Source organism: Mirounga leonina, unplaced genomic scaffold, assembly GCF_011800145.1.
Source record: "Mirounga leonina isolate KUSES-001 unplaced genomic scaffold, KU_Mleo_1.0 Mir_154, whole genome shotgun sequence".
In the NCBI taxonomy this organism is placed as follows: Eukaryota; Metazoa; Chordata; class Mammalia; order Carnivora; family Phocidae; genus Mirounga; species Mirounga leonina.
In genome coordinates this window covers 7,820,342-7,847,553 of record NW_023270389.1, presented here as the reverse complement: position 1 = coordinate 7,847,553, position 27,212 = coordinate 7,820,342, and the positions used below count along the sequence as shown (strand labels likewise).

General features: G+C 40.6%; 1 long non-coding RNA gene across 1 annotated transcript in view; it reads left to right on the top strand.

Annotated features, from left to right (window-relative positions):
* The window catches only part of LOC118014043, a 37,447-nt gene extending 11,921 nt beyond the window's left edge, over nt 1-25,526 (top strand). Inside the window, exons 2-4 of the long non-coding RNA XR_004680178.1 lie at nt 1,292-1,446; nt 16,013-16,110; nt 25,484-25,526. This is a non-coding gene — a long non-coding RNA (uncharacterized LOC118014043). The remainder of the gene's footprint in view (nt 1-1,291; nt 1,447-16,012; nt 16,111-25,483) is intronic.
* Nucleotides 25,527-27,212: the final 1,686 nt, after the last annotated feature.

Below are 27,212 nucleotides of genomic sequence, written 5' to 3'. Positions count from 1 at the left end.
AAAATTATTTAGCCATAAAAAATAAGAAAATCCTACCATTGGTGATAACATGGATGGACCTCAAAGGCATATTTATGCTAAGTGAAATAAATGAGAGAAGGACAAATACTGTATGGCCTCACTTATCTGTAGAATCTAAAAGCAAACAGACACACCTACAAACCAAACTCACAGAAAAAGAGATCAGACTTGTGTTTATCAGAGGGGGTGGGTGGGTGGGGAGAATTGAAGGAAGGTGATCAAAAGATGTAAACTTTCCATTATAACATCAATCAGTACTAGGGATGGAATGTACAGCATGAAGATTACAGCCCACACTGCTCTATGGTACATGGGAAGTTGTTAAGAGAATAAATCCTAAGAGTTCTCATCACAAGGAGAAAATTTTTTTCCTTCTTTCCTTCTTTTTTCTTTATATTGTACTTTTACAGGAAAAGATGGATGTTAGCTGAACCTATTGTAGTCATCATTTTACAATATATGTAAATCACATCATCCTGTACACCTTAAGTTTATACAGAGATGTAAGCCAATTATTTCTCAATAAAACTTGAATTTTTTTTTTTTATTAGAGAGAGAGAATGAGAGAGAGCACATGAGAGGGGGGAGGGTCAGAGGGAGAAGCAGACTCCCTGCCGAGCAGGGAGCCCGATGTGGGACTCGATCTTGGGACTCCAGGATCATGACCTGAGCCGAAGGCAGTCGCTTAACCGACTGAGCCACCCAGGCGCCCCAAAACTGGAATTTTTTTTTAATGAGAAAAAAAAAAAACATGAGGGAAATTGAGTGGAAAAGCTGACTACTTTCTGCATCAGACAAGCGTCTATGTCAGAGGAAGCTAGCCATTCAGACGCAAAGAATTCAAGTCTCTGGAGAGCTTATAAACTCACACTCAGAACATGGTAATAAAAGGTGTTCCTGCTTTAATATAGAGAATACAGCAAGCCTAATTACATCTTTCTTGGATTTCTGAGGACATGGAAAATTCTCAGTGAGATAATTCTGAACATGAGTTAAGTTATGGGACAATTTGGTAAATGGTAAGTGGAGAAAGTTCAGAAGATTTGGTAGATCATGTAGAGGCTTCAAACATTTCTTTGGATGTTTGGCATTTTCAAGAGGCAAAATAGCTGATGTTATCTTGCTAATTTTTTCTCCTTCTCAAAAGAAGTAGGAAGCTATTTTAGATTTCATTTGAATTTATCAGGATTTTCTATAAATGCTTCGGATTAAAACAAGACACAATAAAACTCTGAGGCAAACCTTGATGTGATTCTAATGTGTAAATCAGGATTTCCTGGAACAGCCTCAAGACGGCTGGGCCAAGACTGGGTGGCCTCTCCCTGAAGACATGTTGAAGGACCTTCATCAGACATCCCCAGACAGCCTTCCTGAATTCTCAGAGGTGATGAGGACTCTTCCACCCAAATGGCGTCTTCAATCCAAGTGAGTCTGAAGGGTTTTACTGCTTCAGAATATTTTGGCCGCCAAACTCTCAAGATGTTCCTGAGTCTACTTGGGAAATTTAAAAATTTCCTGGAAATACCTGGTAAAACGATACGGACTTTAAATTTTAACACTTAGAATAGGACTTAAGATATTTGGGAGGCATTGCTGGATTGAGTCACAGATTTCCCCCACGGTCTTTATTTGTCACTCTTCCTCTCATACTGACTTTTTGCAGAGATGTCCATTTCAAGGAAAAAGGAAAAAAAAAAAAAAGGCCTGAATTCTCTTCTGCTTTCCTCTGATTGGTTTCTTAATGTGTTTGAGGCCCTGATGACTGGAAAGTGGAGGGCTTCAGAGTCTGTATCTTAAAATTTATAGCTTAGCTGCTTGGATTTTATAATAATATAGGAATGATGTGGGAGTTGATGGTGTAAAACAAATTGTAGAGTTGTAGCCAAGGATTTATGAAAACCCTGGTGTGGTGTAGAAAGATCACATTTCTCACAAAGTAGGTGTCAGTTTCTCAACTAAGTCTCCTTGGGCATAAAAAAAAAAAAGAGGCATAAGAGGTTTATGATTATTATTATTATCATCATTTGTAGTATTAATAAGAAAATGCTACTATACCAACATGTAGCTGCATTTCCTGAGTAGCTTTGTAATATTTTGTTAGGAGTCCTTCAAAATAATCTTCAGAGGTAGATCATTAAGGCCCACTTTCAGATACTAAAAGAGAGACAATAAACTAAATGAGTTTAGAGGCAAACAGTGACCAGGTCTTGTACCTGCTGGACCCCACACAGAGGGCACCCAAGACATGACTCTTAGATGGTTCATCAGGCCAGCTTTTTAATTTTTTTTAAAAGGAAAAGATTTAAAAAATAAGGACATAGCCTTGGTTCTGGACTCAGAGAACTACCTCTTAGAGAAGTCTATTCTGTAGAGTCCTGGGCAATAGTGACTATCCGTCTCCATCTCAACCCTAGGAAGACTATTCCACACAGTCATTCTGATGGGCAGAAACTGGTTTTACAATTTGGTCCAATTACATTGGTCCAGGAGAGGGCACTAGATTCTGGGCTGTCTGGTTATAGTTTGGCCAGCCATGTGTTTTCCTGTGTGGCCTGGCTTTAAAAAAAGATGTGGCAGTCTCATAAAATTTCTCTTCACAAGCATTTGCAATTAGGAAACCAGGAGGAAGAGGGAGGTAGTGGTGGGGCCAGAAGATGAATGGAGGTATTGAGAGATGTGAGAGAGAAATAGGTCTAAAAAAATGGGAAACAGGTTTAAACTCAAAGTATAAGGCAGAAAACATGAGTAAGCATAGAGAACAGGGTGGATGGACAGAAAGAGGCACCTCAAGATGGGGAGCCCATGGGTGGTGCCAGAGCACATGCCCGCTTGCCTCCTAAAAGCATCCCAGCTTCCTGTTGTGATTCCTGTGGGTAGGATGGCAAGGTCTCGGTTTCTATGAGGTCTCTGCATCTTTTTTTTTTTTTAAAGATTTTATTTATTTATTTGACAGAGAGAGACGCAGCGAGAGAGGGAACACAGCAGGGGGAGTGGGAGAGGGAGAAGCAGGGGGAGTGGGAGAGGGAGAAGCAGGCTTCCGGCTGAGCAGGGAGCCCGACACTGGGCTCGATTCCAGGACCCTGGGATCGTGACTTGAGCTGAAGGCAGACACGACTGAGCCACCCAGGCACCCCAAGGTCTCTGCATCTTTACATAAAAACCCCCAACCCATCATTTTGGGAAGCAGTTTGAATGCATCTGTCTTGCTTAGAAATGCAAATAACCCTTACCATAATCCCCAGAAGGTACCATTTGAAACACAGGAGCCCAGTGCATGGTTTTGGTTTCACGAGGAGATATAACAACGCTGAAACACACACTGCTCTCTGTCCTCTCGATCAGGGTTACTGCGAAACACAGCTTTATAGTTCGGAGTGCTTCTTGCTGTCAGCTTATAGGAAAGGGTTATGGGAAATATGAAAAAGAATGCCTTTTTTTCTTTTATTGAGGTGTAATTGACACAATGTTATATTAGTTTCAGGTGTACAATAGGTATTCGACACTTATATACGTAACAAAGTAATCACCACAATAATAGTTACCATCCATCACCATACAAAATTATTATGACATCACTGACTATGTTGTATGATGTACTTTACGTCCCTGTGACTTATTTACTGTATAACTGGAAAGTTGTGCCTCGTAACACCTTTCACCTATTTCATCCATTCCCCCACTCGTCTCCCCTCTTGCAGGCACCTGTTTGTCCTCCATATCTGAGTCAGCTTCCATTTTGTTTTTTAGGTTCTGCAGATAAGTGAAATCACGGCATTTGTCTTTCCTTGTCTGACTTGTTTCACTTAACATAATACTGTCTAGGTCCATTGATGTTGTCACAAATGGCAAGCTTTCATTCTTTTTTTTAATGGCTGGATAATATTCCGTTACGTATATATACCACATCTTCTTTATCCATCCGATGGACACTTAGGTTGTTTACATATCTTGGCAATTGTAAATAAGGCTGCAGTGAGTATGGGGGTGCACATATCTTTTCAACTTAGTGTTTTCATATGAACAGGAAAGTCTTTTTCCTATGACACAGCTGCCTACTTCCTTCTCACAGTGCTACTCAGCAGTGCCTGGGGGAGAAGGTGCTGATGAAGCCTGTGAATGAAGTTAGACAGAAGGATGTTTTTTACGGTTGTGGGAATGTGACATGAAGGCTGCTATTGGGCCATATGGTTTTGGAGTTCATGGATCTCAGTGAGTGTCTCATCCTACCTCCTCACTTATAGAGAAAGACAATGCAGTCCCAAAGGATTGTTGATAATCAGGGCCAGTGCAGGAAACTGAAACCAGCTCTCTGCCTCCCGGTCCAGTGTTCTTTCCTTCTTATCTAGGGACTGACTTTGTTCCTTGGATGTCTTTCTCTGGCAGTTATCCTGCAGGCTCACCAACAGACTGGGGATGGACTGCATGGCTCTCGGAGTTCATTAGAGAATTAGGTACCTGCTTCTTTGCTTCCTGGTAATCTGCCCAGATTTCAGCCTTTAAAACTTTTTAAATCTTAGAAATTGGTGCTCATCAACATGAAGGCCTCGACAGAGTCTAACCTCCTCACTCAAGAGAAGTATGTTGTCATGTACTTAAACCTTTTTCAGAATTAGGAAGTTGATAAAGAGTAACTTCGGGCCATGGGTTGGACTTCTAGACCGTAAGCTAGGCACTTTGAATGAAGTCCCAATGAAGCTTTATGCTTCCCATCTTTATTTCTTTGCCTTGTATATGCCACGAAGCGGTTTTCTTGGAGGTTGGCTGAGTTTTAATTGACTGGTCACCTGCAGTGTGTTTTTCCCATTGACCAAAAAGCCTGTAAATTCAGCTTGGAGGATTTGCCTGAGGCAGGTGCCATAACTGTTCACAAATCACCACTGGTATTCTGTTCACACCACCTTTGCCCCGCGCGAGCCTGCGTAACAGATCTCATTTGCCTTTTGCACGAAGGGAGAACTGGCCCCTGTAAAATGGCTGTGGCATCACTGCAGACGTCATCATGCTGTGCTTTGGAAAATGATGAAACAACGGGTCCTGTACACTGAACAGAATTTGAACAAAGCGTGTTAGGGCCAAAGGGAGTGAGACAAGCCACGGGATACTGACTCCCCTTTGTTGAGTGTCCACTGTGCGCCAAGCACCCTCACCATTAGTATTTTACTTCATCCCCACGATTATCCTACGAGGCAACTTGTGCTGTCTACATTTTACAGATAAGGAGGCTGAGGATCACAGAGGCGGAGATCACATATCTGGGAAGTGGCAGAAGTTCCATTTAAATTCAGGTCTATTGGGATGCCTGGGTGGCTCAGTCGGTTAAGCATCTGCCTTCGGCTCAGGTCATTATCCCGGTCCTGGGATCGAGCCCTGCATCGGGCTCCCTGCTCGGCGGGGAGCCTGCTTCTCCCTCTGCCTGCCGCTCTGCCTGCTTGCCCAGTCTCTCTCTCTGACAAATAAATAAAATCTTTAAAATAAAAGAATCTCTAAAAAAATAAAAATAAAAAGTTAATTAAAAAATAAATTCAGGTCTATCTTCTCTAAAGCCCATGAATGCTCTTACCCTGCCTTTCACATGACTGACACATGCTGGCTGTCACAGCAACTTGGAATCCTACCTGACCCACTAAGGTAGATTATAATATATATAAAGACAAATGCTTCACAGAAGGACTGAACACAGCTGTCCATGGCTCAATCAATGAACAAACCCTTATTGATACAAACTATATGCATGACACTGGGGGGCACACTATAGCAGGTTCCAAGAAGTGGAAGAAACAGGCTTTGTCCTCAAGGACTGTCTAATGCAGTTGGGGCAATCAGATGTGTGCATCGAGGGTCACTAACAACACGGGGCTTATATGATAATAGCTGACAAGAAATACCTTAAGGGTAGGAAAGAATAATGAGAAGATGTAAGGTCATCCTTTCCCCCCAGGAGAACAGAGACTTGCAGTACCAACTATGCCAGAAGAATCTTTATGGAACTGGCTAATTTCATTGAACTGGACATGATTTCTGGGCTGCTGGGTGGCTGACCCCATTCTGGCTCTAAAGTTAGACTTTTTATGAGAAACAGCCAAGCAGTAAGACAGTAGAAAGCACATCTGCTCTGACACAGGACCCTTGTCTCGAGTGTAACATCATCCCTCTGGACCTACCCTTGTTGGAGACTGAAATGTGTGCGGCATATGATTAGTACCTGGGAGAGTTGGGATGCCACACTCTTGTAAGCAAGAGAGTATTATCCTGAAGTACTTTTTCAATTCCATGAACTCCAGAAAAATACCTTTGAAGCTTAAGGAAAAGCTACTTGCAATTTCCTGCCCCGTCACCTTTTTAGGCAGTCTTGATGGGTTAGTAAAGTGGCATTTGAACTGAGTCATCATAAATCTCTAGCAATTAGTCAGTCATGTCCAGTAATCTTTGTCTAGCATCTCCTCATGAGATGGCCCATTGAGAAAGAGAGCAGGGGACTATCAAACAGTGGTGGTTGTTTGCTTCTTCTCTTTTGTGTCCTAAATATGTCCCCTCAGCATGCCAGGCTGACATGCCTTGGCCCCACTGTCAGGCTTGTTTGTAAAAGCTACCAAATCCTTGTTTTACATGCTCCGCATAGTCTTCCCATGTCTGGCTGTATACTGCGATGTCATCAATCAATGCCACACTGAATTCACCCAACTTCGTCAGCACCGTGTTTACCTTCATCTGAAATGTTACTGGAGTGTTCCTCCTGCTCAAAAGGGAGCCCCTAGAACATACCTAAACCTGAATCACCGCCAAGGCTACCAGGGCAGTGATATTCCCCACAATGACAAGGGCTCTTCATTGCTATGTTCCGATTGTTCGAAGACATTCCTGCCTTTGTGGCCATATCTTGCTTTTCGTTCTAGGCGTAACTCAGGGGAGCACCGCGGAAGCTCCCATGCTTCTAGCATGGAAGCCTTGTTACTTTGGTTAAAGCTCCAGCCGCGCCAAAGAGTCAGAATATCTGTAGCGATCATCACGGGAGTCACAATAGACTCCAGCCCCAAAGAAAACCATGGTAAAACAGTGGTCTCTTTCCTTCAGAGGAGAGGAGAGTGCTGCAATGTTAGCTAGGAGGAGAAAGTGCATAGTTGGATGTGGACATCTTGCCTTCATCCAAGCCTGGGAACTCTGAGCTTATTACTGACTTCTGTCTCCAAAAGGTGGCACAAAGGACACATTTTATTGTGTATTCCTGCAAGGCTGATTCCAGTCTTCGAGCTGTCCAGGACCAATAGCTAAATTATTCAGAGGAAGCCTCTGTGAGGATGGCCAAGATGCTAATTCAGTTGACATTGTTACTTCTGTGGGAAATTCTGATGGAGAAAGGAAGTTTTGAATATACATATGAGCTGCTTCTGATCCACCATCTTTTCTTTCCTCCCCCTTTCTAAAGTCATTAAAGAGAGAGGAAGTTCTTTTTATTTACTTTCCCATCTTCCACAAGATAATCGACAAAGGAAGTTGCTCTGAAGTCCAGTGTAGAATCTTAAGGTCTATCAAAGTTTTAGTGTGGTCACCCTTCCCTTCCTCTTTCCTAGATACATTATTCCATGGGACTACCCTCTGCTTCTTAGTGCCCTTGATCCTTTAAGCAGTCCTTTATAAGTAAACCCAGAAATTACCTTTTCTTTTTTCTCTTCGGCACTCTTTATCGAAGCCTACTAGCCTCGTGAACTTATCTTTGTCTGATATCCTGTTTGTCAGTTTCTAAGTTAAGTGAATGAAGAACTTAGGTTCCAGAGAAGGGCCCCTGGTCATGGTAGCCATCTTTATTTTGGTTGGCCATGTTACTATATCAGCGTCTCCTTGCTAGAGCAACGGGAAACTGCGTGGGCTACTCCTCCTGTTCTCTCCTTAGGACGTATTCCTGGGCTTCCCCATTGCCCAGTTGTCTGTGCTCCCCACTTCCTGACCTTAACTGTGAAGTGTCTCAGTTCTCGGCCTTGGGTAGGACCTGAGCTACCAGTGATCAATTCGTGGAACCAGGAGGGTCACTCGGTGGGAATTTTCCAATGCCGAGGAAAGCCTGCAGAGACAGCCCTGGTAGGCACACAGTTTTGTTTTGTTTTAATTTTCCTCCGGCGTATGTCAGGGAGGGCAGGAGGCCTGAAGAACAATGTCCTGTTGTGAAAGGGCAGTGGTACAGGGCGCAGCAAGCTACCCCCTGTGGCTGTGAGTGGGGACTCTGGCTAAATGCCTCATGTCTCTCCTCAGGGCATGGAAACTGGGATCCACGCGCTCATTGAGGAAACTGCTGTGTCTTGACAGAAGTTCTATAAATTTACCTGCATGCCTAAAAATCCAGAGAGAAAATTTTCTTGGAGGGAAGAAATGGGCAGTCTTGAATGTTGCCAAATTAACAGATCCCCCCTTCTCTGCAAGATCTGCCTTTACATATTAAAAAGGGGGTGAACAAAAAAGAAAGTAAAGAGAGAGGTCTTGACATATTTCCCTAAATAGAAAAATTGCCCTTACCCTAAGGTGAAAGAAAGTGTGAATGGTGCCTTAGAGGCAATTCAGGAAGTATTCATTAATCAACAAGTATTTATTAAGCACTATTTTCAGAATTGTGCTCAGGGCTATGGTAGGATAATAAAAGAAGTGTAAAACAGAACTCATGCCCTCCAAGAATTTATGCTCTAATTGGAGAGAGAGAAATAATAAGAGACAGTTTAGATAAAATGCTAAATTGTGTGTTTCAGATCATAAGAATTACAAGAAGCAGGTTTTCACTGAGACCTGGAATAGTCAGGGAAGCCTTTGCTAGAATGATAAGGGCTTGAAATGAGTCTTGAAAGATGGGTTACATATAGTTAAAATGACCCCAACATTAATTAATTCAGAGAATTAATTAATTCTGATGGTGGAGAATGTGACCTAGGATACAACACTATTGTCACCATTCTCTTTAATTACAAAGAGGAAGAATTAACCTATCCCATGAAAGCATTTCAAATGCGTGGCCACCTTTGAGACAATTTATAGGCATGCCACTTAAGGAGCAGGGTTTCTGCTAATTGACCTCATTTCTCCTTTACACTTTATTTTTTTTTTTCTGTAGTCATTGTAACCTTTAAAGTTTTTGAACTATAGCCTTGCATTAACATCCTTTGCACCACGTGAACATTCTCATAGATTTGGATTGGAGGTGGGCCTGAAGACAACCCGAGATGCTCTCCCATGTCTTACAATGCAGGGCTGAAACTACCCGACCCACAGCACCCTTGCAGAAGTCAACAGGGCAGCCCTTTCTTGTTTCCTAGGTGACAGCCAAATGGCATTGCCCAAACTCCAGTGTACCTTGCAGGGGGATCCAAGCTGCCACTTCCTTTACATCTCTTTTTATGCCCTGGGAAACCTTCTTTGCCATTACTCCATGTCATCTCGAATTAGGCTACGATTTGCAAAAGAGAGCAATTCTACCCCTCCCAGTTTACCGCTCATTTTGCCCTATAACGTCCATGCACAGTGCCTTGAAAAGTTCAAAGAAAACCCTTCAGTTTTGGGTGTGCAGATTGATAATAATATTAACTTGAGTTTTTGTAATGTTTTCATATTCTTTTTCTTATTCAGTTCGTATACCAGTTCTACAAGGCGAGTAAGAAATGGAGGATTATGAAAACCCACTTCCCCACATATAGACATGCTTTTATTTTTATATACAGTAATATAAAGGAATTTTTTTAAAGAAAACTTTAAAATCCTTCTTTTTTCCTTTATATAGAAGTCATACTGGATAATTGTAAAAAAAAAAATGTGTAGAACACACATAAACCCATATATACTTCATTTAGAAAGAAGGAAAAAAATATGGATGAAAAATCTGAGCTTTAAGAGGTTAAGACTTGCCCAAGGTCGCATTCCTAAAAGAATGGCAAGGCTGGGCTCAAGGCTAGGTCACCTGAGGCCAAGTCCTATGATGCTGGGCCAGCTGGAATGTTATTGGAGAACATTAAAAGGTAAAGACCAGCAGCAGCGTCACCACCCTTGATATTCAGGAGGGTATATAATTTTATCAATACAATACAAAGGTTAATGGGATTGCCTCCTTCCAACTCTATCATAGTAAACGCAGGCTTTATGGCAATGTTAAAAAAAATGACCTCTCTCTGCTTTATGCTGATTATTAACTAAGATTATCTCACACTAGAGATTTACTATACCAAAGAGCACTGACATCACTAACTGCTATTAAGTATATGATACTTATACTCCATAAAGTAGAGCAAAATACCTTTGTCAGCAATGTAGGGAAAATAGACATGGCCAGAGGCATTCATCCCATGTGAAACAGAGCTGCTATTCACAGAAATCTATCCATTTAATAATATGGCCATATCCACCTGATGGAAGTATCCATATGGAACAGATAGTCTGCTCTGTGTTTCTACTCTTTTAAATACTATAATGAGATTAACTTTCTAGTCATTTTAATAGGTTGGAGGGAGTGATCAAAGCCTTTCAGTTGCAAGAAAAAAATAGGACCAGAAAACAGTTGAACCAGTGGCTTCAACTTTCAGTGTCTCAAATGATTAATATTGTGATATCTTTAAGGAACCAATTTTTGTTTCCAAGAGGGAGGTAATAATGGAGAGGGAGATAGGCAAATCCACATTAAGTTTCTAAGTTAGGATTCTTGCAGGAGGGGCGCCTGGGTGGCTCCATTGGTTAAGCAACTGCCTTCGGCTCAGGTCATGATCCTGGAGTCCTGGGATCGAGTCCCACATCGGGCTCCCTGCTCAGCAGGGAGTCTGCTTCTCCCTCTCCCGCTCCCCCTCTCTTGTGCTCTCTCTCTCGCTCTCTCTCTCAAATAAATAAATAAAAAAATCTTTAAAAAAAAAGGATTCTTGCAGGAGTTATTTACTCAACAGTAAATATTGATCTAGTACCTGGTATTTCTGAGACATCAGTGTAGGCTCTGGGGACACAGAGATGAAAGACACAGCTGCCCCCAAGAAATCCTCCCTCAGTAGCAAAGATAATAAGAGACTGGGAGAGAGAGCACGGAATGCTGAGGGAGGGTATTTGGGAACCTGGCTGAGTGGTCCATAATAAAACCACTGTGGAGTGGGATAGAGATATTTTATCAAAGTGGATTTTCTGGAAGAGTCTTTCTGAAGCTCATATTTGGGGTTCTAGACAAATTTCACTTGTCTAGACAAATGCCAGATGACCTATGGGCTCCCTTTTTTTTTTTAAAGATTTTATTTATTTATTTGAGAGAGAGAATGAGAGACAGCACAAGAGGGAAGAGGGTCAGAGGGAGAAGCAGACTCCTTGCCGAGCAGGGAGCCCGATGCGGGACTCGATCCCGGGACTCCAGGATCATGACCTGGGCCGAAGGCAGTTGCTTAACCAACTGAGCCACCCAGGCGCCCCATCTGGGCTCCTTTTGACCTCATGAACCATTTGTAGTAAAATGCCTGCCCTGCTGTAACAGCTCAGCCTCTGATTCTGTGAGGGATACTGGAAGCTCAGGTAGCAGCATAGTTGGGGTCCTGGCCATTTCTTAAGAAAAGTAAACACTTGTTTTTATCAGCATAGATATATAAAATAAGATTTTATTTTCATGTATTGAGGTTACTTATCTAATTAAAATAAATATTAAATAGGTATCATGGAAAATGCTCATTTTTATAAATGATTTTCCATTGAATGAACATGGCAGAAACTTTGTTTCATTTTATACCAGAAGTCATTCAAATAGCAACAAGGCACAGCGTGGTGAAATTTCAGAACACCAGCAGTTAAAACTGAGAGATTATTTTAAAAAGTTCCAACAACAGTACAAAGAATGTCCATATTATCTTTATGGAGTTCTCTCGATTGTTAACATTTTAGCACATTTGCCTCAGCAACATCTCTGCGGTCTCTATATCCAAATATGTATGTCGAGACCCACTCAGGATAGAGAACTACATAGTCACTTGAAGAGGAAATGTTTAATATAAAGAATTACTAACTATAACTGGGGATTGTAGGAATGAGAAATTATCTAGGAAGAAGCAAAGAGAACTGTCAACAATATAGGAATAGCAGACATAAGGATGAGCCACTAGCCTGACAGCTGGGATAAAGTGCCCAAGGAAGGTCTCTTTAGGGCTGAGATCCAGACCTCACCGAAGAGGGCATGGCTGTGGTTCACGGAATGGCAGGGAGGTTGTTGTGGTGCTGTGCTGGTAGAATTTGCTGGAAATCTACCCTCTAGCATGCCAGGGAAAGCTGCTCACAGGGAGGTGTATCCCTAGAGGTGATTCCTGGTAGAAGCTATTGGCTACTGGGGGCTTTGGGCTGCCACTGGCTGCAGACAGCAGGTGCCAGAGAAGCTGGTCACCTGTAGGAGCTGAGTGCTGGGGAGCCGCCGGTCCAGCAGGAGCTGGGTGCTAAGGACATGGTTTGTGCTCAGGAACCAGGTACTGGAGAAGCCACCTGCTTTGCAAGACCCTTGCCAAGGGAACACAATGGAACCAGGAAACAAAACTCTTTTATTCTGCATTATTTCTCCAGCTTCCTTTACTGAAAAAGCTTGTTGTCGACTGGCAAAGAAAAAAAATGACAAGGCCCAGATACACTTTTGCAAAGTAGGCAACAAAAGTTGAATTTGAAGCGGAGAGACGAGGAATCAATAACTGAATATTTTTATTCTTTTTCTTAACCAGTTGAGAGCCACTTACAGACATAATGCCCCATCATGCACCTAATGCCTAATACTCTAATATGTATTTCTCCCCAAACAAGGACACCTTCTTACATGACCACAATTCAGTCTTCCAAATGAAATCAGCACTGATATAATACGGCCCCAGTAAAGCCTCCTTTTCCTATCTGGTCCAGGGTTTAATCCAGGATAACAGTTTGCATTCAGATGTCATGTTTCTTCAGTGTCCTGCAATCTGAATTAGTTCCTCAATTTTTCTATATATCTCATGACCTTGAAAATCATAAAAATTACAGGCATTTCATTCTGTAGAATGTCCCTCAGCCGAGTCTTCATGACCAGACTCAGGTCATGCATAGCGGGCATGACCACCATAGAAATGATGGTTTACTCTCAGTGTATCGCATTCAGATGCATATGATGTGGATCTGCTCCTTCACTGGAGATAGTAAACTTGATCTTCTAATCAAGGTGATGCTGCCATGTTTATGCACCATAAAGTCACCATTTTTGCCTTTGTCGTTGGTTTTACATTGTGAGAAAATACAGTATGTGATTATCATTTTCCTCATTAAATATCCACCCACCAGTATTAGCAAACATTGATATCTTCTGTCTGATGCATTTTCTGTTTCTATGAAATTATTTTCATCCTTCTTTCTTTATTAATTGGCATTCTAATATAAAGAAGATCTTACCCTTCTTTCTTTCCTATTTATTTATCTGTATGAACTCTTGATTCCCATCTTTTCATTTTGTTTTATCATTAACATTATTTGTGTGATGCTCAAATTGTCCCAGAATTGACAAGGGCCCATTCAAGCTTTATCTCCATCATTCTTTGAGTACTTCCTTCATCTCTAGAGCAACATGGTATTCAAGGATCATCTTATACTTTCCTTGCCCCCTCCCCTAAATCAGACATTTCCCCCAGGAAGCCCTGGTTCTGGTACTTAGAAACCAAGACCTTAGTGCTAAGTGTGCTTATTGCTACTGGAGTGTAATGGAAGATAGCACTAGGAGAGATATGTATGCATATGTACACATATACATGGACATACACACATATACACATACCTGTATTCCCGTATCTTTCCATATATATTTTTAAAAAATCAAGCTTATCCCACTACCTCCATAGTCCAATTCAATACCTCCTAGGTATTTCTAGCTTTCCCCCTTTCTGTATGTGTAAGTTTCTTTTTGGACAGTGAAAACTGACTCCCATATCCTCAATGTATTCACTTATTTTACCAATCCCCTGTAGGTCACTGATTGCTCAATCACTTAGGCTGCCTCCGTGGCCCTTAGTCTCACTGCCATCTCCTTTGCCCCATTGCTTCCTCAGTCCCTGATTCTGCTGTTGACTCACTGTTACCTAGGCCCTCAGTCACACTTTTGCCTTCAAAGGAAGTGTAGGGGCGTGGAAGTGGAAGTGAGAAATGGATGTTTTCATGCAGTAAGTGTTTAAGAGAGAATAAATAGTAGAGGGAGATTGTCAGGAGCCCCAAACTTTATCATTTTGCACTTTACATTTATATCTACCATTGCGGCAGTTGACAGGTTTAAAAATCAGGGTGAAGTGGAAATTATCTCCAATTCTCATTTAAATTCCAAGTTTTAAAGATATTTTTTATGTAAATTAAATGTATGATAAGCACATTTGCTATATTTTCACATAGGTCTCACTCCAACAATCCAGTTATTGTGAAGATTCAGTTGTTTCATTAAATAACCTTTTTTGGAATATTTTGAAGTCAATTTATTATCTTTATTTAATATTAAATATTATTGATTCAACTATCAAATGCATAGTAGATCAGTAGTAAAGAGAAATATCTTTTTTTTTTTTTTAAGATTTTACTTATTTATTTGACAGAGAGAGACACAGCGAGAGAGAGAACACAGCAGGGGGAGTAGGAGAGGGAGAAGCAGGCTTCCCGCCGAGCAGGGAGCCTGATGCGGGGCTCGATCCCAGGACCCTGGGATCATGACCTGAGCCGAAGGCAGACGCTTAACGACTGAGCCACCGAGGCGCCCCTAAAGAGAAATATCTTATGAGTGTTGAATGTCCATGAGAGGGGCACCTGGGTGGCTCAGTCAGTTAAGCATCTGCCTTCTGCTCAGGTAATGACCCTGGGGTCCTGGGATCGAGCCCTGTTTTGGGCTCCCTGCTGAGCAGGGAACCTGCTTCTCCCTCTCCCTCTGCTGCTCCCCCTGTTTGTGCTCTCTCTGTCAAATAAATAAATACAATCTTTAAAAAATAAAAAAGAAAGTCCCTGAGATTTCAATTGAATTCCCAGCGAACAGACTTTGTGAATGAAAGCAAGTCTTACAGATCCATGGAAATGAAGTATTACTAGTAATGTTCAATAATCTGGAAAAAGGCTAACAAACAAAAGGAGGTTACTAATTTCAGAGACAGTTACCGATAAGACAGTTCGGGAGAAGAAAGAACAACAACATAAAACCCCACAAAGATTCTATGTAATATATATGAAATGAGTAAAGAGGGGTGCCTGGGTGGCTCAGTCATTAAGTGTCTGCCTTCGGCTCAGGTCATGATCTCAGGGTCCTGGGATCAAGCCCCGCATCAGGCTCCGTGCTCCACAGGAAGCCTGCTTCTCCCTCTCCCACTCCCCCTGCTGTGTTCCCTCTCTTGCTGTGTCTCTCTCTGTCAAATAAATAAATAAAATCTTAAAAAAAAAAAAAAAGAAATGAGTAAGGAATTTGTTTAGTTTGGTATCACTTTCTAGAGACTTCCTATATATTATAACATGAATGGATTATTCCCTCTCAGAGAGGATGAAATGTTCAGTTATTATTTCTATTTTGCAGAGAGGCAAACTGAAGCATGATAGGACTTATCGGAACCACCTAAGAAACTTATGGAGGGAGAAATTTCCCCTGGGTCATTGCTTAGAGCACTGCCTTCTCACACTCTGATCCCCCTGTAGACTTTGTAAAGGAGGTCTGAAGGGCCACAGGATAAACATAGCATGCCTTATTTTTCTGGAACTTCCATTTTGCTCAAGGATGACTAATTTAAAGCATTTCTTATACTGTATCTTGAATGTCATAGACTAGTATCTTGTCAACAAAACTAACTATTAAATATCCCTTGGTCTCTTTTGTTACACAGCACTTACCACACTTTTCACCTGCTCTTGCATTAAGGTTCTATGTGCATCATATGTCTGGGTACAGGATGATGGAATGTGGGTGGAATTAATCCTACCACTCCCATGCATGAACTATAACTTCTACAAGTTTCTTCATGTTTACTTTTTTTTTTTCCTCAAGCACTGGCTGGAGGCAAATGATCCTGTGGGGTATTCCAAACCCCTCCAAGGTGGTGGAACCACTAAGAAGCAACCACCCTGCATTGGATGGTGACATGAGTAAGTAATAAACTGTACATTTAGATTTGGGGATTATTTGTCTATCAGCTAATATTGCTATTACTTGCTCTGACTGGTACATAGAAGGATAAACACTGCATAGTAATTTTTAAAGTAGAACAGTGAACTTGAACTTGTATGTGGCACTTGTACCTAGTGCTGCTTTGAACTCTGTCTTAAGAACTTCTGGGAACATGTTTGTGATCTTCTGGCCTTGGAACACTTCCAGTAGAGGATTTTGAGAAGCTCTGGTTTACCAACACTAAAAGGTTCAGAGAACACCTACAGGAGAGTAAAGTTCTTTTCTAGTCTTTTATTAGAGACATAAAAGCCTGCATAGTTTGCATTCCCTAATACAGACAAAATGATAGTAACATGTATGAAAATGGATTTCCCAAAAGAGAAAACAGTTGGATTTAGATTTTTGACCCCAAGTGTCCTGCATTTTGAAGTTCCTGGTGCAATTATCAATATTTTCTATGCTCCAGTTCTTTTGAATAAATACTCACTCCTTGAAGATTTTTCTCCTGTGTTATCATCACTCACTGTACATCCTTCTTGGTGATTAACATATCTATGTTGATGTCTCTTCTAACACCCTGGCTTTTCAGTTGTGTCCTTCGCTCTTTTGATGATCTTATCCTTTGTGTTCCATAAGCCATTCATTTCCATAGGCATGTCCTAGACCTTGTCATTATCAATAATTTTCAACACTTCTACAATTTCAATTTGATGTATGCTATTTTTCGATCACCACTTTTTATCTTCCTAGGCTCCCCCAACCCTTTGGATTCCTCAAGTCTTATAAGTATTAAACCCAGCTAAGATAGAGAATCCATTGATACTGATATATATTCATGTTCCCTCCTCATCCTTGTAAACTTACCTTCTTACCCAGCTTAAATTCTCTGGTTATGCATTGTAATCACTCCTTTGTATAACCTTCCATTTTCTTGCACTTACTATATTTCTTCGGATAAATCAGAATTGTGAGCAATGCAACCCTCAACCAATATTGCACTTGCAACTGGGTTGGCTGGAGGAGAACACACAACTGTGTTGACTGGTTTCAGTTTAACATCACTGTCATTATTAACCTCACATGAGCCCCTACTGCTATCCAGAAATCATATTTTGTATCTTTCATTTCCATTCCTTTTTAGACACCAGACCATTTCTTTTTTTTTTTTAAAGATTTTATTTATTTATTTGAGAGAGAGAATGAGAGAGAGAGAGAGCATGAGAGGGAGGAGGGTCAGAGGGAGAAGCAGACTCCCCGCCGAGCAGGGAGCCCGATGCAGGACTCGATCCCGGGACTCCAGGATCATGACCTGAGCCGAAGGCAGTCGCTCAACCAACTGAGCCACCCAGGCGCCCGACACCAGACCATTTCTTTATGCCTTCTCCTGCCCCCCTGCAATCATACCTTCTCACAGTCCTCACTTTCCACTGATGACTTTGTTTTTTGTTTCACTGTGAAAAACCTTCCGTACCCAATTGCTATCATGTCTACAGTCCTGCTAGCACCTGGGCTTATGAAATCTCACTTCCCTGAGCTGCCTGTGTTCTGCATAAGGCCAGCCCCTCCACCTGTCCATCACATCTCACCCTCTCTTGCCTCTTCAAGAGTTTGCTATTTCTTCCATATTAAAAAAAAATCAGAGCAGAACAAAAACACACCAGTAACCCTGGTTTGCCCCACTTTCTAAATGCTACTCTAATCCTTTCCCTTCCTTGGGATAAAACTCTGTGAAGAGTTGCATAGCTTACTGTATCCAACCTCACGTCTCTCCTTTTCTCTTGAGCCAGAAATCCACATGATTTGCTAGTTTCCTTCATGTCTCTTTTCCATCACTCCCAACATTTCCTAGCTTCTTTCTTTGCTTTATTTATCTCTTAGGTGCTAATCACTGTCTGATATTATGTAATATATTTTCTTTATTTGTCTTGTTTAATTTATGTCTTTCTTACAAGACTGTAAGCTCAGTGAGGGCAAAGGACTTCAGTGAATATCACATATACAGATATAGAAGATACATTGTCACAATGTGTGTAGTACATTTTAGTTCCTCTGTGACTGAGATCTGGGGTCCTGATCTAAGACCATCACCCGAGGAGTCCTTTCAGTGAAAGGACTGTCACAGCAGGTCAGTATGATTCATCCATGTGAAACCTGCGCTGCTACCTGTGCCCCCCACCTCCTGAGATGCCTCACCTCAAATCTCTCAGCTTCTCTCTTGGGGGACTGCTGTCAGTGCCGTGCACTTGCACTTGAGCTGATCATTGCCATTGTGTTTCTTTTTTTTTTTTTAAGATTTTATTTATTTATTTATTTGAGAGAGAGAATGAGAGAGAGAGGGCATGAGAGGGCGGAGGGTCAGAGGGATCCCTGCTGAGCAGGGAGCCCGATGTGGGACTCGATCCCGGGACTCCAGGATCATGACCTGAGCTGAAGGCAGGCGCTTAACCAACTGAGCCACCCAGGCGCCCCGCCATTGTGTTTCTATTAACCGCCTAAAAATTGCAAATTAAATCTGCACAACCTGGCACCAGAAATTGTTTTACCTATCTTTTTTGTTTTTTTACCTGGCCATGACAGCGTAGTTGACTGAGGGCCACCGACACATAAATGATACAAACATTAAGCCCTGTTTTCATACTTCATAGTGGCAAGCTGGTTGAGTATGCTGAGCTGTATCCTAATAGCTGAGAATAGCTCATCCCTGTCTTCTGGTTGCATTGTGCTCCAGGTGACACCTACCCCCCTCTCTCTTTAATCTCCTATTTCCTTCTACTTTATTTTCTCTTTCCCTTTAGTATGTTGGTTGTTTCTTGGCAGTGGCATATTTGTTGACTTGCTCTTTTGGTGACATCTTCTTTTAATAAGGAAATCTGTCTCTTGGTGTCTCCTCGCCTAAGGGTGTGCTTACTTAAAGTGTAAAATGTCAGACTCTACCAAGGATGACAATAACCCTCTGGGTGAAGAAGAATCAGCCACTGTATTATTAATCACTCAAAAGGTAGACAGGAAATATCAATCCTCTCTGAGAGGAGAACCACTGAAATTAGCTAGACTCTGCACCCTCTACGTTTCACGGCCCTCCCCTTCGTCTTGTGCATTGGCTTACATTCTCACCTCATAGGCACCATTCCGAAAGTCAACAGGAAAACAAACTCAAGAGTCAGAAAAACTCGCCTAGTAACAACTGTGCTGGTTCTAGTCGCAGTTGGAGCTTGAATTTTACCCAGTGACAATCACATTGGCTAAGGAAACGTAGGAAACATTCCTTTGTAGCGAGTTGAGACTCACTTAGAGATAAGTGTCACACTCTATGACAGGGATGAGGGGATGGGGGAATAGGCAGGTGGCTACACTCTGACCCTTACTACTGCTTGACTGGCAGAGCTGGCATTCCCAGCTGTCTTGACTTAATATCCCTTAAAAACTACAGCAGCCTGATCCTCATGAAGCTGCCGAGAATTGGACCCTGCAGTTTAACAGGGATGAAAACGGGGCCTAATGATACGCTACATGGTCATGATCTTTCTAGACGGTTGCACAAGCATGAAGAAATGGGTAGGAGGGCCTTATCTTGGTCTGTCTATAGACCAAAAAGTGATCGCAGATTTATTCCAGAGTGAAGTAGTCTAGCTGCCAACATTTCTGTATCTGGCACACACACACCTGTGCATATCAGCATTCTTTCTGTAAACTATTGAAACAACAACACCCGGCAGAATGCTAGTAACTACTCCCCAAATTCCGCATCTGTGGAACTCAAAACAGAGTGTCTTCTGTGTTGATCCCTTATAGCTAATACTTTCTGTTTTTGTTCCAGCCAAATCATGGCTTTCTGATGATCTTGGCGGAGTGCCAGAAGCATCGTCAGAACTTGAATTTTCCCAGTGAGAAATTATCTTGAAATTAAAGTTTTTTAAAAAAATTGTTTTATGTTATATTTTCCATGATTATTTAATGCCATAATGGTACATTTTATTTTGTATTTATAATAGTATTTAGATTTATTCAAAGGAGCAATTAACATAAAGAATACAGTTTATGATCTGGACTTTTATTTATTTTTTTAAATTTTTAAAATTTTTATGTTAATCACCATACATTACATCATTAGTTTTTGATGTAGTGTTCCATGATTCATTGTTTGCGTATGACACCCAGTGCTCCATGCAGAACATGCCCTCTTTAATACCCATCACCAGGCTAACCCATCCTCCCACCCCCCTCCCCTCTAGAACCCTCAGTTTGTTTTTCAGAGTCCATCGTCTCTCATGGTTCGTCTCCCCCTCTGATTTCCCCCCCTTCATTCTTCCCCACTGGCTATCTTCTTCTTCTTCTTTTTTTTTCCTCCTTAACATATATTGCATTATTTTTTTCAGAGGTACAGATCTGTGATTCAACTGCCTTGCACAATTCACAGTGCTCACCATGGCACATACCCTCCCCATTGTCTATCACCCAGCCGCCCCATCCCTCCCACCCCACCCCCCCATTCCTGATCTGGACTTTTAACTTCCAGTCTGAAACCTCAGTGGCCAGTGCAAAGCCAATAAGGATCAATGTGACTGATAGCTGATCAAGTCTACATATAGTGGCTCAGCTGGGCTTTAATTCTTTTTGGAAAAAAGATTTATTTATTTATTTATTTATTTATTTATTTATTTATTTATTTATTTATTTTTAGAGGGGGAGAGAGAGAGCGTAGACTCAGGGGAAAATGGCAGAGGGAGAGGGAGGGAGAATCTCAGGCAGACTCTGCACTCAGTGCAGCCCTATGTAGGACTTAATCTCATGACGCTGAGATCAGGACCCAAGCGGAAACCAAGAGTTGGATGCTTAACTGACTGTACCACCCAGGCACCCCCCACACTGGACTTTAGTTCTTAATAAGCAATCAGAAGTCTAGGGCTTGGAGGAAACTTTAGAGTTCACATAGTTACCTGCATTCATGCAAAACTGTACCTGAGTATTTCAAGATACAGTGTTCAATGCTAGGAATGCTTCTATTTGACAAACACTATGCTAATGTTTTATATGCATTATTTAAATTCATTCTCATGCACCCATGTGAAATGGACATTAGTGTACCAATTTTTTAGATGAAGAAATTGAGTTTCCAAGAGGATGGGTAACTTGGAATAAGCAGAAGAGCTGGGTTTCAACTATAGATCTGTCTGAAAGTCTAATCTTATTTCTAAAGCTCACTATAGAAGAAATCTTTATAACCTTTTGCAGTAGGTAAATATTTATTGATTTTGATGCATAGATTTTTCTCTAGATCTTTGGATTGAATTCACACACATGGCTTTTCTCCTTTAATTCCAATACATTACATCTTTGATTTGAGTTTGAATTTTTAAAAATTATGAAAACATTCTCTGTTGTGCACAAACAATGAATCATGGAACACTTCATCTAAAACTAATGATGTAATATATGGGGATTAACATAGAATAAAAAAAATTATGAAAACATTCTCAGGGAATAAATTGATTATAAAAAGTTCTTTGAAGCTCTGCGATGTGGCATACTTTTCTAACCTAACATGCGAGAAAATATGCTCATTTCATGAGGATTGGTGAGCCTTATGTAGTTTTGAAATTTGTTGTAAAATTTGGTGTGTAAACTAAAATCCAGGCTTCTGATCTCTGAAGTGTTATAGTTCCATTTGAAACTAGAATGAGTACCCACATATCAGCAACATTTAAAAAATTCAACAAATTCTTGCACACATACCACAAGCCAATGAACACATGAGGCCCTATATTCCAGTAGACAGTGAGAAAGACAGTGCACCCGCTCTTACGGATATCACGCATTTTGAAAATTACAGTAACTATATATTTTTAAATCTCAAAGACAAAATCTACCAAGGGGAGTGATTTAGGAATATTTTATTCTTTCTGATAAATGAGGTTCTAATGACATTTAGTAAGTTAAAATGACTGCAATGTGGGTTCCTCTGTTTTTATGTTTAGTTAATTGTTTTGGAGCAACGTGGACAAGGCAGGAAAATCAATGATTAGTTGACAAGGCAGGAAAATCAATGATTAGTTGACTGGGCATTTATATTTATGTGGAAAATCCACAATAAGTGCAAGTCATCCCATTATTTTCTCCCTTTCTTGTTTTGCAAATGATTTAAAATGATATGTAGTAGAATTAGTATAAATATCAAGTTTAGAGTAATTCAATTTGGGTTAAAATTCTTGAATCATTTGTGATTAATTGAAATGAATACCCCTCTCCATAATTCTAAACATCTTCTATTTCAGTGGTTTAGAGACTTGCATAGCCTCCTTTGAGTGACTTAGTTTAATAAAATGAAACCACCAGGGTTTCTTTGATTTGACAGTCATGCCGGATAAAAACAAAAACAAAAACGTCTTAGGGTTTCTAGAGCACTTAGCATTAATATTTGGGAAAAAGCAAATGTAGTTGATGACCTACAGACAATTTCTGTATGCCTTACCGACAGAGACTCAAAGGCCACTGAAAGACCCCTGAAATAAACTAATAAGCCACAGTTGTGCAGGCTTGAAATAAATATCAACTAAGATTTATATTCAGACTGATGTTGAGGTTAGTTCCTACTGCTAGGCAACCAGCTGACCTAAGTTTAATTTAAATTGGTATTGTAGTGTCTCGTAATGGGAACTGTCAGTAAGGAGAATTTCTGTGACATAAGGAATGTAGTGATACTTCCCTCTTTCCTACCCTCACTGTTAAAAAGTGACTTCATATCTGTGATCATGTCTATGGAGCCAAATGGGGTGGGACTCTATGACAATTATTGGAATAAATCAGGCCAAAATAACACTTTCGTTAAAATTATTCAGGAAATAGGAGGTATGCTTGATATTTTGGGTTTGAACCGTCTGATTTCCTCATTCCTCTGCTTTCATGTGACCAGTGAGGTCACATGAAATCAAACTTAGTGGTACTGCTATGCTTTTTTTCCCCCTGCCTTCCTATTATCTCTGTCTAATTCACTAGTTGAAAATACCAGCTCTTTCTGGCCTTTTCTGTCTCTCCAGCCAAGTCAGAAGCAAGAACCACCATCTCAGCTATGCATATTTGTAGGGTCCCAAGTTGGGAACAGTGGTTCTCTGGAACTCTCAGCTTCCTGTTCCTGGCCCCTTAAATCAGCTAAAAAGATGGTGGGTTTATTGGATATATCAGCTAGCATTCTGGAGAATGGCAACGTACAACTGCCAAAATGTTGAGTCCCAGCTCAGCCTTTGTGTAAATCCTGGAAAGACCTTGTCAAGTCTTGTGTTGCTGTCACTAACTCTGCACAGAGGGCCTCTTCAATTTCACTGTTTCCACTTACCTTTGTCAATGGTGCCAAACCGAGACCTTATATTTCCTGCCTGTAGATTTTATATTACCTTTTAAACATATAGCTCTATAGTAGATTTCATTTTGCTGATTGAGTCTTCTGTCCATAAGCCATACATTCTTTTTTTTTTTTTTAAAGATTTTATTTATTTATTTGAGAGAGAGAATGAGATAGAGACAGAGAGAACATGAGAGGGGGGAGCGTCAGAGGGAGGAGCAGACTTCCCGCTGAGCAGGGAGCCCGATGCGGGACTCGATCCCGGGACTCCAGGATCATGACCTGAGCTGAAGGCAGTCGCTTAACCAACTGAGCCACTCAGGCGCCCAGCCATATATTCTTTTATTCATATCTACGTATTTTTTGTCTAGTTAAGGATCAAGAGAAATTACAGATGCTAAATATGTTCACCGTGTTCCTAGTAGAGCACATAAGGGGTAAGAAAATGCAGCCACTAGTAGGGATTGTAAGTCAATTCAAAAGAAGAAGTTATCATTTTAATTTATCAAAATTGCAAATAGTTTTTTCAAAAGATTATTCAGTCCCGGTAAGTTACGATAAAATACATACTCTGGCGCATTGTTATTTGCAATAAAATTAGTAAAACTATTTTGGAAATAAATTTATATACACTAATGTTTACATGTTTTGGAAAATAATTTCATTTGTAGGAATATTTTGCAATTACCCAATTCATACATAGAAAAAAATTATATAAAAGAGGTGTTAAATAGTCCATTATTCCATAGTTATTGACAAAAAGTAAATAATAGAGAAATCTATGAATAAGAAATTATTATAAAACTGTGAATAGCTTGCTATCTTTGCAAGCTATTATGCAACATCATGGGGCAATATTCACAAAATGATACAAAATTTAAAAAATGATTAATATTGTGATGTCCATAAGGAACCAATTTTTGTTTCCAAGAGGGAGGTAATAATGGAGAGTGAAATAGGTCAAGTTATTTTTCATAGGCAAATCCACATTAAGTTTCTTAGTTAGGATTCTTGGAGCAGTTATTTACCCAACAGTATATAAATACAAGTGAGGGTCAACTTTCACTCATTTGATAAATATATTGGGAGCATTCAATACTCAGAGAGTAAGGGTACAGGATGAATAAGATATTATATACAGTCTCTTCCACTGAGGAGATCAGAGTACAGCTGGGGAAAGAAGGAAGCACAATTACCATGCATGTTGTTACAAGGAGAGATAAAGGAATACCCAAATTGTATTTAAAATATGAAAGAGTTTCTTTTATGGAAAGAGCAAACTTGTAAAGGGCATAGAGAAGTCATAAGGGAGGTTCTCCGATGCTTAGAGTCATCTTTCTTCTCTAGGTTTTTTTCAAAACGGGCTACCAATATTGAGCTGAATTTCCAACTATGTATCCATAATATTCCATACATACGTATTCTGAGGACAGGGATCGCTGCAGGGGGGACATCCCAGGTCTGCACAAGAAAGGTAGCTGTGCTTTAGGAAGGTGCTGAGGAAAATGATGATTCAATATTTGTTGAATACACTTGTGTGCCAGGTTAAGCCCCCATACTCACTTCACTGAATACTGAGATGGGATTTACTAGAAAACATTATGGTAAGAAACAATAAAACTGCTCACTCAACAAACCGATTTATTTATGAGCCATTTCAAGCTTGTTAGAAAGAATCAGTTCTAACGTGGTCTCATGTTTTTAGTTGTGAAATATAGATGCATTGCGATTGATGGCTAGTCAACTATTTTGAAACATTTGCCTCTCCTGTGCTCTGCATCTCTTGCTCAGTTCCCCTCAAATGTCAAATTAACCTTATGAAACTCCACTTTACATGATAACTGCGATGAATAAAAAGACCTTTTGTGAATGTGAGTGTGTGTGTGTTGGGGGGGGTTGTTTTCCTGCCTAACACATGTCAAGATCTGTTTAAACCCCTTGCTTTGTGCTCAAATGTCACCCTGCCAGAATTCATTACATCCTGTTTATTAATTAATTAAAATATATTTATACAGAACAGGCTTTATGAGATGGAGTAAGAAATAACGTTATGAGAGGCATCCTCCAGACGCAGTGGCTCGTCTCCGATGGCAACCAGGACTTCAGCCCTATCCCCCACTGTCAATCCACTGAAAGGAAAATTTAGCAATTAAAGGTAGAAGATCAAAGGAATTACTCTAATTCTGGGGCTGCATATGAAGGAAATGTATCTTTTCTAGACCACTGCAAGATCATAAATATCACTCCGTTTTTTCCGTAAATAAAAACACGTCTTTCCCTACACATGCATGCTCGTGTGCGCGCACACGCAGACACAGAAGACCTAACGGGGACCTTGAGTGAGGCGCTAAAGCAGCCCTGAAGAGTCAGCGAAAGCTTACTGACCTTCTACTGACACCAACCGCTGGACCAGATGCTCCCATGATCTTTTCACGTCAACTGAGTGATACCTCCCTGCCTTTTGCCTCCCCGCCTTTAACCTCAGGTTCCTTCCTTGTTTTCCAAAAGGGGTTACATGCACCTGCCCAATCTGTTGGAGTCACTGTGGCGGTGAAATAAAGTGAAATTATGAGAAACTGCTCTGGGGGAAAAAAAAGGCATGGCATAGAAACGAAGTGTCATTATGGATGGCTTTCCCAAGCATCCTCTTAGGAACATAGTGTTCCGACATTGAGGCTATTTGTTTAGGGCTCAGTCCTGAGGTTTGAATAGGTCCACCCAGGGAGGGTGTCAGTGAGGCTGAGATGAGCACATTATCTTGAAGATATTTTAGAGTAAGGGTAGGAGAGTTTATGGGAGAGAAAATATACATATGTGTATGAACATTATATGCTACAAGGAATCCTCAGAAGGCGGTGATATAAAACTAGAAAGATAATAATCAAAAAAGGAAAAAAAAAGAAGAAATAAGAACAAGAACAACAAGAGGAAAATAGGTAGTGATAAGAAATAAGAAATAGTGCCTGAGATCAGGATTTATTTCCTTTGTCTTCCAGCAAATGTGGAAAGGGAACTCAAATAGGGTAGTGCCTAAAATTTCATGTTGGGAACGCTGAATATTTGTTGAATATAATATCTGAACACATATTAAGAGGGCAGTTGGTTCTCCAATACTCGAATAGAAAGCACTTATCCATTCCGGCTCTCACCCCTTAAATGGAAATCAATGTGAAAAATCAAATTTGGTTTATTTTAAGTTTCTTTAAACCTGCTTTTCAGGCATGTGTCTACTTCAGAGTATGAAGTGCAGCTATTTGTGATAAGCTGAATGCTGCCTATTTGATGATCTAGCAATGATTTGGGTTTGTAATCATTGTCCACTTCCAGTCTGTGGACTGGGTTTAATCTAAAATTAATCCTTTTAAAAAACATTAGGCAATAGTTCTTAAGTCTATGATGCATAGCTATCAGAACTGTGGGTTGCTTACTGGTCTTATAAAGTTGAGTCTCCTTCCTTGGGCCTGTATGGATGTTTTGTAATAAAGCAGAAGAAATAACTTTGTCAGTTTGCATATTATGTCTATAGTAAGATTTCTCTAGAAGAAAGATATATAAATTGAACTTGAGATTACTCAGAAGGTGATTTTCCACCTGCTTTCTTTCAGTCCTAAATTCCTGAAATTTAAGTATTGAAAGAAATCTTACAGATTATCTATTCTTCTTTCATTTAATAGGCAAGCAAACAGGCTCATACCACCTTCAGTTGATAAGAGTCTGGGTCTGGACCTTTACCCTGGGCTCTTT